Here is a 10,160-nt window from a genome sequence, read left to right on the forward strand (position 1 = left end):
TTCTCTATCATCAATCACATTGAAGATCAGTGAGCAGAGAGATGGCACAAACATCCTCTTGTGCCTCCCTAGAGATCTTCTCATAAAGCAGCGTGTCAGTTCTCCTGCCCTGCGCTAGGACTAATTCACCAGACAAAAGAGAATCTATCTTATTTTAAGCACCTGCAAGAAAATATCTCACAATCAATCTCTGTTGTGCCTCAGTTTCCTCAATTATAAAATGAAAATTGTCAAATATAAAAGGAAATCCAGTCTTGGGTTAGGAAAGACTTTATTTTAAAAAATGACAGTAACAAGTAGAAAGTTTCAAGCACAACAATGGCAATTATCTCAAACTTCAGGGGGAAATGAGTTTTCTTTCACTGGGAGGAATAAAGAAGGCTACTTGGATGAGATGAGCAGGGGACCTGATCAGAAATGACTGGGAAATGTCTGTCCTCACATTCAGTTGATTTTCCAGGACCATCAAGGAGGAGTGGTTCTGAGTTCCAATGCTTGTTTAAAACTTTAGTTGCGGGTCAAAATTCAGGGTCCTGTGGGGAAGGAGAGCATCTTAATTACACTTTGGTCAAGTCGATGAACAAGCAGTTTGTTCTGTTGGATCAGTGGAGACAAAGAGTGAGGCTAATCACTTATGGGTCAAAGAATAGGAATTTAGTGGGTCTGTGTCTAGACTTGTCCTAAGAAGAAAAAGGAGACTTCTGAGAATCTTATTTAAGTTTTTTGGGAGTGGGTGTCTCCTGGCAGTAAGGCATTAACTGGAAAAAAAAGGGTTTGAGGATTTCTTTAACTTTCCGTGTTCTTCAGGATCATAGGACTTGGGTAATGTTCAATAACATTAGGATAATAATAGAACCTTCCTCAGGGCATGTATAAGAAAAATGTGTTCATGGTTGTAAAGTGCTTCACTCTTACCTGGCACCTAGTGAGCACCAGGTAAGTAAATAAATAAATGAGCAGCCTGCATTGTGAGGACATGCTCCCCATTCTAACCTGTACCCTTCCTGCTGCAGTGATTCTCTCTTCCTTTCATGCACTCATTTCCTGTTCCTGAACATCATGAAGCACCTCAGCTCTCAAGACTCCAGACCTTTGGAGGAGACTCAGCTCCTCATTTCACATCGACTCATTTCACGTCTTGTTTTTCTTCCCTGCCTCATGAGACCTGGAGCTGAGAGGGCTGAGAAGGGGGAGGGGCATATGTGCATGGAGGGGCCCCTGAGAGATATGACCTGGGATGGGGATTTAGGGATAGTTAAGGGTTAAAGCAGATGGCCAACTACAGTTGCCACTTCCCACTGCCAAGACTGTGTCCGAGGTACATGCTCTTTCCAGTGAGCAATTTGGACCCCAAGCAAAAAGCATGTATTCTTTCTGTGAAGAGAGGAAAAGATGCAATAATAATGGCCACTCTTACCAGTGAATGGATTTCCTCTGAAAGGACATCAAGACAGAAAACGTGAAAAACTTGAAGTTACTGGCGTATCAGGAAACAAAAAGAGAAAATAGATACCACTGTTGAGGAGATGCTTGAACACAAAGGGATAATTACTGAGCTTGGAAAGGAGATGCATGGCCCTTCTCCTTGCTTGGAGCCCTCCTGGACCACAGGAAGGGAAGGAGAGAAAGATGATATCATAATCAGCATCCAGATTCCACAAAGTTAGAGTGCAGTGTTTACACTTTGGAGGCACAGGAAGAACAGTCAATACAGACCAGGGACATTAAGTTCTGCTAGGCATCCTGGATTTTCCTGGGTTTAGTACTGAAAGTCCTGGAAAATGACAGGAGTTATGTATGCTTCAGCAGAGGGTGCCTGGGCCTCACTGACTTTCCTCACCACATAGTAGTCCAGCAGAATGTTGGCTCAATCTTATTTCAATAGTCACACCAACAACCACATTCCCATCATACCACATGGCCAGCCTTGGGTTGGAGGAAACAATAGAGGTACCCCGCTTGCCACCTACCTCATGGATCTCCATGGTAAAATAGCTCAAAGAAACTGGGCTGCTGCTTGGGTCTTCGGGAGTACTTGATGGTCATGATGTTGGAAGAAGAGTGGAACAAGAGGTAGATGCCATCACAAACTTTCCCAAAAGAATTGGGCCCCAGAAGTCTAGCTATGATTTCCAGCTGCTCATTTGCATATTTGAGGCTGTATGAACAGAGGTAAAGGAAGACAAGACTCAGCTTCTAAAATCATTTTCTAACCCAAAGGCAGCCTTCCTCCACCAAAAAGTGGAAACCAGATTGTACCAGCTCCACTTGTAAGTAGAGAAAGGCCAGATGAAGATAAGAGAAGAAATGTCTATCGGTCACCCAAGGACCCCTCCCAGCTTTTCAAATCACCTCCTCCTGCCCCCCTCCACACACACATATACTTAAGGCTGCATGTGGCTCCCAAGTATACTGGGAATCCCTGCCCATGGCTCTCAGATTCCAGGAAATGAAATTAGTCTCAGGAACCAGTTGCATTTCAGGTCTCATGAGCTTCACAATGGAGCCAATACAGCATCTGTTGCCCTGAGCCTCAACCATGGTGCCAAGGTGAAAGCCCCATCTTGAGTATGTTGATACCTCTCCGTGGTTTCTGCAACCCCCTCTCTGGCAGATGGGTCTGGCAGCGGAGCAGTATGGCCCCTACAGCCCAAGCTTGCCTTTCCTGGCAAGGGCAGAGTGGAGAGGGAAGTCTAGCCATATACTGTATAGACAAAGTACAAGTGTGATTATCTCAACCCCAGGAGGTCTTTCCTCTACTCCTCTAGTCTTGAAAACATGATCTCCCCACCCACTTCCTTACTTAGCCATGGGGACTTCTGCTGGAGGCCTTCTGTAGTACAACAAAACACTTGGGGAAATACCACAGCAGGGCCCTATACTGGCACCCTTTACACTAGTTTTGCTATAGCTCTAGCCTCAAGTTCCTAAGTGCGATAGCAATCATATTCAAACACAAACTTGTCTGTGTTTGTGTTGAACAAGGGGCCAATAGAGGAGAAATTTCAGAAGGGTCTATTCCTCTGAAGCCTGGAGAAGTGGTGACACAGGAAGCCCTAGGACCTTTCACCCCTGCCCCTCTCCTCAATCTTCACCTCTCCTTGTTCCCCAATCATGTGTTTGTACCATACTTCCATCAAGATCTGTGGATGATCTAAGTCCTATTTTGAGGCAGCTGTCCCTAAGGAGTCCCTCATCCCAAAGAGCATCTGCATAAACTAGTGGAATGGTCAGCCCTGCAGCAGGTGTGGAGGGGGAGGGGTCCTGAGTCACTCAGATGACATCATTTCTCTAATTCCATTGTGTGCTGCATTTGGCTTTGCTCTGGAATTGATGGAAATGTGGTTTCCATGTCAAATCTGTGAAGACTGTTCAAGGATGGAAAAGTTTTGTGTTATTATTGCATTGGAAATATATGCTGTGGCCTTATCACTGCATTCATTCATTCAGTCAGTCAGTTAGTCATTCTTTCATTCTTTCACTCAAGAAATATTTCTTGAACCCCAGAAGTAGAGTACCCAATCTAGTAGAGACAACGAAATAAGGAGGTGAAATTATTATCAAACCCCACATATAGCGATTTACATGGGGTCCTGATTGGGATAACAGAGACCTGTTCCACCTGGAGAGGGAGCCCAAGGCTGATTTTTGAAATATGAATAGAGGATCCTAAGCAGAGGGCAGAAGGGTCTGGAAGGGGTGGAAAGATGCATTCCAGGTGGAGACGACAGGTGAACAAAGGCACAGTGCTGCTAAAAGTTCTAGTGTATCAAAAACTGTCAATTGTGGCTCAAGCACAGAATGGGTAGTCTCAGGGGAGAGGACACTAGAAGGGAGGAAAGATCCAGGAGCCAGAACATGAAGAATTTTGCAAAGCCATGTAAAGGAGATGAAACCTAAATCAGAAGGCAGGGAGCCATGGAAAGGTTTTCATCAGAGAGTGAAAGTGGAGTTGGAAGGAGTTTTAAATGCCTCTGATGTTTGGGTAAAGGATAAACTAAAAGAGGCCAAGATGGACTCCAATGTAGAAAACAAAACATCAGCAAACAGAACTCTAATCCTGAGCATTCACTTGAGGTAAGGAAATATCAGATGGATTTTTGAGTTGGCTTCACCTTGATGATCCAGACACAGAAAGTTTTGAGCCCAGCATAGTTGAAGAACCTGTTTGAAGGACTCGTGAGGAGGCCCCCACATTCAGTATGTGCTAAAACCAGAATAAGAGAATGTTGAGGGGTTTCCGCTGTCTTAGAGTCTGTGTCAATTTTGCCCTCCTACTTCATAATTCATCTGAGCAAAACACAACACTGATGACCTGACTCTGATGATCTCTCAACAAGAGGACTTTACACTGAACCGCTTTTGACGCTTTTAAAGGAATTTATACCCACTTGTAGTAAAATTTATTTTCAACAGTGGGATACGGAAGAAATGTATAACCCTCTCCAAAATTTTCTTTATCATCAACCAAAAATGCCAGATTGGTGAGCAGGACAGCACACACCTGAAGCCAGTTCTCCTGCCCCAAGCTAGACTTAAGACAACTCTGACCAGCTCAGTGAAGCAAATGTGAACCCATCCTGTTTTAAACACCTCTCCCCAGGGGTTCCACTATCATTCTCAGTGATGCCTCAGTTTCCAAAATCTGAAATGAGTTCAAAATAGTACCTCCCTTATGAGATATTAGAGGATCAAGTGAGTTCACATTTGTAAAGTGTTTGGCCCTTACCTGAAATCACACAAATACCAGGTAAATAAATAAAGAAATGAGAAAGTTGCCCACCTCATGAGGACACATCCTTCCTCCTGCAGTGATTCCCTTTTCTTTTAATGCTTTCATTTCCAGGTCCCAAACATAGTGAAGCACTTCAGCTTGTGAGACTGCAGACATTTAGAGGAGGCTTAACTCCTTGTTTGACATCTGCTCTTTGGAAAGGTAGCATATTTTTCCTGCTCATGACATGTGAAGATGTGAGGACCAAGGAGGCTGGCTGTGCTCTAGAGGAGTTGGTGTGTGTGTGTGTAAAGGGGTGTACCGGGAGGGTCCCTGAGAAATTGGATCCGAGAGGGAGTGTTAGGGTTGGTCAAGAGCTGAAGCAGATGGCCAGGTGCAGATGGCACTTTCCTTTGCCAAAATCAAAGTGTTCCAAGTACATGAGCTACCCAGTGAGCCACTTGGACTCCAAACAAAAGCATATATTTTCTCTCTGTGAAGAGAAAAAGGAAGACTATTGACTACATTTACCTTTTATCTTTGAGGTTGATATGAGTCCCACTGAAAAATAAAACAAAAGAAAAACAAAATGAAAAACTGACATTACTAATGGGTCATGGCACAAGAATGTAAAATTAGCACCACTCTAAGGAGGAGCTAGAACACAAAGGGACAGTGTCTGAGACAGAGATGAGTGTCCATACTTCCCATCATCCCTTGGAGCAATAAAGAATCATCCAAAGGAAAGACAGAAAGAAGATATCAGACCCAGCATCTACAGATGAATTAATTAGGCTGCTTTCTTCCCATCCCATCCCTACCCCCAATTCCACTGAAGTACAGTGTTCTCACTCTGTACTCACAGGCAGAGAAGACAACTCTGACCAGCTCAGTACCTAGACCCATTTGCCTAGGAGTACCCCGTTTTCAGGGTTAGCACTGAAATTCCTTGGATTAAGACAACTCTTAGTCCTGAGCAAACCAGAACAAAGCTCACCTGAGCATTCTCATTGAAAATTCTGTAATGAGATCAATGATCAATTTGATGTTAGAATAACCAATTAGATAACATTTTCAGGTTGGGAGAATCATCTTAATGCATGTAAGCATCATCATGTTAGGACCCCCATTTCAGAGCATGGGATCCAGGACAACTGAGTGCAAACACAAGACATGGTACAGCTGAGCTGCATCTGGGGCTTATCCTGATGAGTTAAATATGGGGTATGAGCTCCACTATGGATCAGAAAGCCCTGGGTTAGCTTCCTGGTCAGCTCATAGAAGTTGTGTGCCCTTGAACTGCTTATTTCCAATTTCTAAGCCACAGTTCACACATCCACAATATGGGGGTGATAATTTTACCTGCCCACAGAAATAAGGGGAAGAATTCCCATACAGCCCATGCCGCTCAAAGGTCACCTGTTACTGCTTACATTTTAGCACTTTCTCTTCAATTCCTAAGTTAGATATTTCTTTACTCAGCCAATTAGAAATTAAAATAATGTTCTAGGATCTGCTCTAGCCAGAAAATTCCATCAGGACACCATCTTGAATCTGCACAGATCTTTTGGGGCTACAAAAAAAGACACCCTCACCCAGGGGTTTTACATCAACAGTGGTTTGGGAGATATAAATCATACTTTGTCAGGAAGCAGCCTCAAGTGCAATATCCTATAAAATCCCCAACACTTCTTGCGACCTTTCTAGACTGGGACCTCATGACATTGCATTCTTCAATCCAGCTCTTCATTTTGAGCAGCCCTGTGATATAGATTCTGAAATGCAATCTTGAAGCTTGGAGAAGAAGCTGCCCCTCCACAGTAACCCAACTAAACCACACGTTTAGTGTCTAACATGAATATTCAGCTTAGATAGCCTTCAGCTTTAGTAATGGCCACCCCTCATATTTGTCTATGATGTTATGACTTTCAGTGAAGATTCAGGGTTCCTTCATTCCTGTGTGTTCCTCATTATTCTAGATCTGAGGCTTACACAGTTTGAATGATTTGGCCAAGGTCGCACAGTCATTTACTAGCTTCTGGATGCCAGTCCAGGGAATTTGCTTCCTCTACACCAGGCTGATGTTGGTCTACTCACATCCACAGGAACAAGAAAGCCAATCTCAAGTGTATTAATTGCTCCAGCCAGGTTTTCCCCTGGCCTGCAGCTTTGAGATACCTCTGATAGCATCGATTTGGAAAAAGCAATAAGCTCTTATCTGTGCAGAACTGCAGATGGCCATCTGGAGCTAGATTTGAAATCTTTAGAGAGAAGGGCAAACAGAGGGAGAAACTGGTGCATTGCAGAGGTCCAGGCAGGATAGGAGAGCACCCTGTGAGGGGGGAGGTCCTTCAAGGAAGAAGCCCATGACGTTGGCAAAGGTGAGTGGTGAAGAACAAGGCACAAGGCTCAGAATGCTGGGTCAAGGCAAGGGAGAGCAGAAAGGCATGAGGAAGGAGTGAAATGAGGAGCTGGTGCAGACAAGGACAGAGGGAGAGGAGGCCTGGAAAGAGAGAGAGAGGATGAGGGAGATGGGATGAATATTTTTCCTGGAAGAAATGTTACCCTTTATTTTTGGGCCAGCATTCTGGAATCTCTTGTATTAAAGCATTTTCTAGGACCTGGCCCACTGACCCACTTTGGCTCACCCTTCCCAGGCATTCCTAAGCTGCTCTTGGTGAGCCCCTGTTCCTTACCGCTTCTCTACTTGCTGCTGCTACCCATGTCACAAGCCATTGCTAAATGGAGAGCACACCCACCTCTTGGGGCCTTCTCCTGGGTCCCAGTTACCCCAATGTTGACCACTCCAACTTATACCAAGCTTGATTTCCCATGTAGCATCTTCCTGCAGGGCACCCCTAGAAACATCTCCAAAGCAAGACCATGTGTGATTCATTCAAGCCACTTTGAGCTGATCCCTGAGCTGCTCCTCCACCCCCCACCCCTAGTAGAGCTTCAGTATACATTTGCAAAAGGCAAGAGGAGAGGAGAAGAGAAGGGAGGAGGGAGGCAAGGAAGTCCACAGAACACAAGTCAAGGCAGGGGATACAAGAGCCCAGAAAATGTTCAGATCAAGATGGTATCAGCCTCTTCCTCCAGCACTAAGGGTGAAGGAAGCCAAGCATTATGCTTGGAGGAGACCAGCAGGCAGCTTGTCAACCATGGAGCTTCTTTGTTGGCAACAAGCAAACTGAATAAATTCTCCAGAGTTGAACAGAAAAGCAGAGAGGGACTCAGGGAAAGGGCTCACGCATCATGCGTTACCTGCATGGAACAGCAAAGCCCAGGCGAAAGCACCAGATGCCCTCATCCTGAGCAGGCCCTGGCTGCAACTGCAGGAGTGAGCTTTGGCCAGGTGGCTTGGGCTATTTAGAGACAGCCCTGAAATCTGATCTTGTCTCTCTAGAGCCACAGGCCTGTGGAGCTGAAGATGGTGCTACAAGATCATTTTACCTTACCAAAAGCATGAGCAAGAAAAGGAAAAAATAACTAAAATGGACTTCATCAAAAGAAAAAGTTTTTATACATCAAAGAACACTATCAAGAAAGTGAAAAGACAAGTTACAAAATGGGAGAAAATAATTGGTAACAATATATCTGATAAGAATCTAACATCCAGAATATATAAAGAACTGGTACAACTCAACAAGAGAAAAACCAATAATCCCACTTTAAAATGTATTAGGGACTTGGACTGACATTTCTTCAAAGAAGATATACAAGTGTCCAATAAGCACATGAAAAGACACACGTCAATGATGATCAAGGAAACACAAATCAAAACCACAGTGAGACACCACTTCACACCCACTAGAAGGGCTGTGTGTGTGAATGGAAATGTATAAGATTTACTAGAAAATCTTTTTTTTTTCTTTTTTTCTTTTTTTAATATTTCATTCAAAAAATATGAAGTCCCCATATACCTCCCACCCCCCTCACCTCACTCCTCCCCCCATAACAACAATCTCCTCCATCATCATGAGACATTCATTGCATTTGGTGAATTCATCTCTGAGCACTGCTTCACCTCATGGTCAATGGTCCACATCATAGCCCACACTCTCCCCACATTCCACCCAGTGGGCCATGGGAGGACTCTGGTTTATTGGACTTACTAGTAAATCTTGAAGACAATGCAGAAATATAGGAACCCTATACATTGTTGGTGGCATGTAAATGGTGGAGCCACTGTGGAAATTAGCTTGGTGGTTCCACAGCAAATTAAAGCAGAATTACCATAATGACCCAGCATTCCCATTTCTTGGTAGATATTCAAAAGGATTGAAAGTTGGGATGTGAACACCAACCTGTACATCAACGTTTATAGCAGCATAATTCACAAAAGCCAAAAGGTGGAAGCAACTCAAGTGTCCATCTGCAGGTTAATGATAAACAAAAGTGGTGTATACACACAATAAAATATTATTCAGCCATATGAAGGAATGAAGTTCTGATGAGATGAATCTTGAAGACATCATGTTGAGTTATATAAGCCAGACACGGAAACACAAATATAGTATGATGTCACTTATATGCAATCCCTAGTAAAAAACAATTTCATAGATACAGATGGTCTCTATGGAGTCAGGGAATGGGGACCCAAGGGGGGAAGGAGTTGTTGATTAATGTGTGCAGAGTTTCCATTTGATGTGACAGAAAAGTTGGGGTCACGGCTATTGGTGATGGTAGCAAATGGTATGACTGCAATTAATACTGCTGAATCGTATCCTTCAAAATGGTTAAAAAAAAAAAAAAAAAGAAAAGAAAAGAAAAGAAAACTTGGCCAGATGGGGCATCAGCTGCCAATTAACACTTTTCTTTCTGAGTCAATTTACAGGTCTTTGGTCACGTAGAATGAGATATAATGGCCTGTGGCCAGCTTCTCCCTCTCCTTGCCTCTTTCTGTGGTCCTGGGAGAAGAGCACCAAGTTGGCCTTGCTATCTTGTGCTAACTTGTAGCTCTTTCACCTCTATTGCAGTGAGAAAAGTTCCCTGGAAAGGTAGCTGGCAATCAGAGCAGTCGGGAGACACACTCAAAAGTCATGACCATCAGGGGAAGAACCTGGAGGATGCAAAGTCCTGACCAGCTGGTCTTTCTCAGAACCCATCCTCACCTCACAGCCCCTTACACTGAAGAGTAAAGGCACATAAACAAACCCTCAGTCTGTTCAAGGCATGAGTGGGAGAGTTCAGCACCTGTAGGATTGGATCAACATGTGTGTGGGTATGCCCAGAGGGTGACTTGGACACCTGGACTTGCATTTATTGTACATTTATGATAACAAGATCAACATGGCTCAGTTGCAGGCCAGTGTCACCATTAAGGGAGCAGAGCTCACACTGCTTGGAAAACAGTCTGGCAATTCCTCAAAAGAGTTACTATAAGACCAGGCACTTCCTCTGCCAGGTCTATACCCATGAGAAATGAAAACAAGTCCACACAAAA

General features: G+C 44.0%; 1 long non-coding RNA gene across 1 annotated transcript; it reads right to left on the minus strand.

The window, feature by feature from the left end:
* Positions 1–260: 260 nt before the first annotated feature.
* On the minus strand, positions 261–5,005 carry LOC105744540 (uncharacterized). The gene is made up of 3 exons (XR_001117579.3): positions 4,784–5,005; positions 1,971–2,158; positions 261–1,774 (listed from the first exon to the last, which is right to left on the minus strand). It is a non-coding gene; the product is annotated as an uncharacterized lncRNA (long non-coding RNA).
* Positions 5,006–10,160: the final 5,155 nt, after the last annotated feature.

This window comes from Dasypus novemcinctus, chromosome 6 (genome assembly GCF_030445035.2).
Source record: "Dasypus novemcinctus isolate mDasNov1 chromosome 6, mDasNov1.1.hap2, whole genome shotgun sequence".
NCBI lineage: Eukaryota > Metazoa > Chordata > Mammalia > Cingulata > Dasypodidae > Dasypus > Dasypus novemcinctus.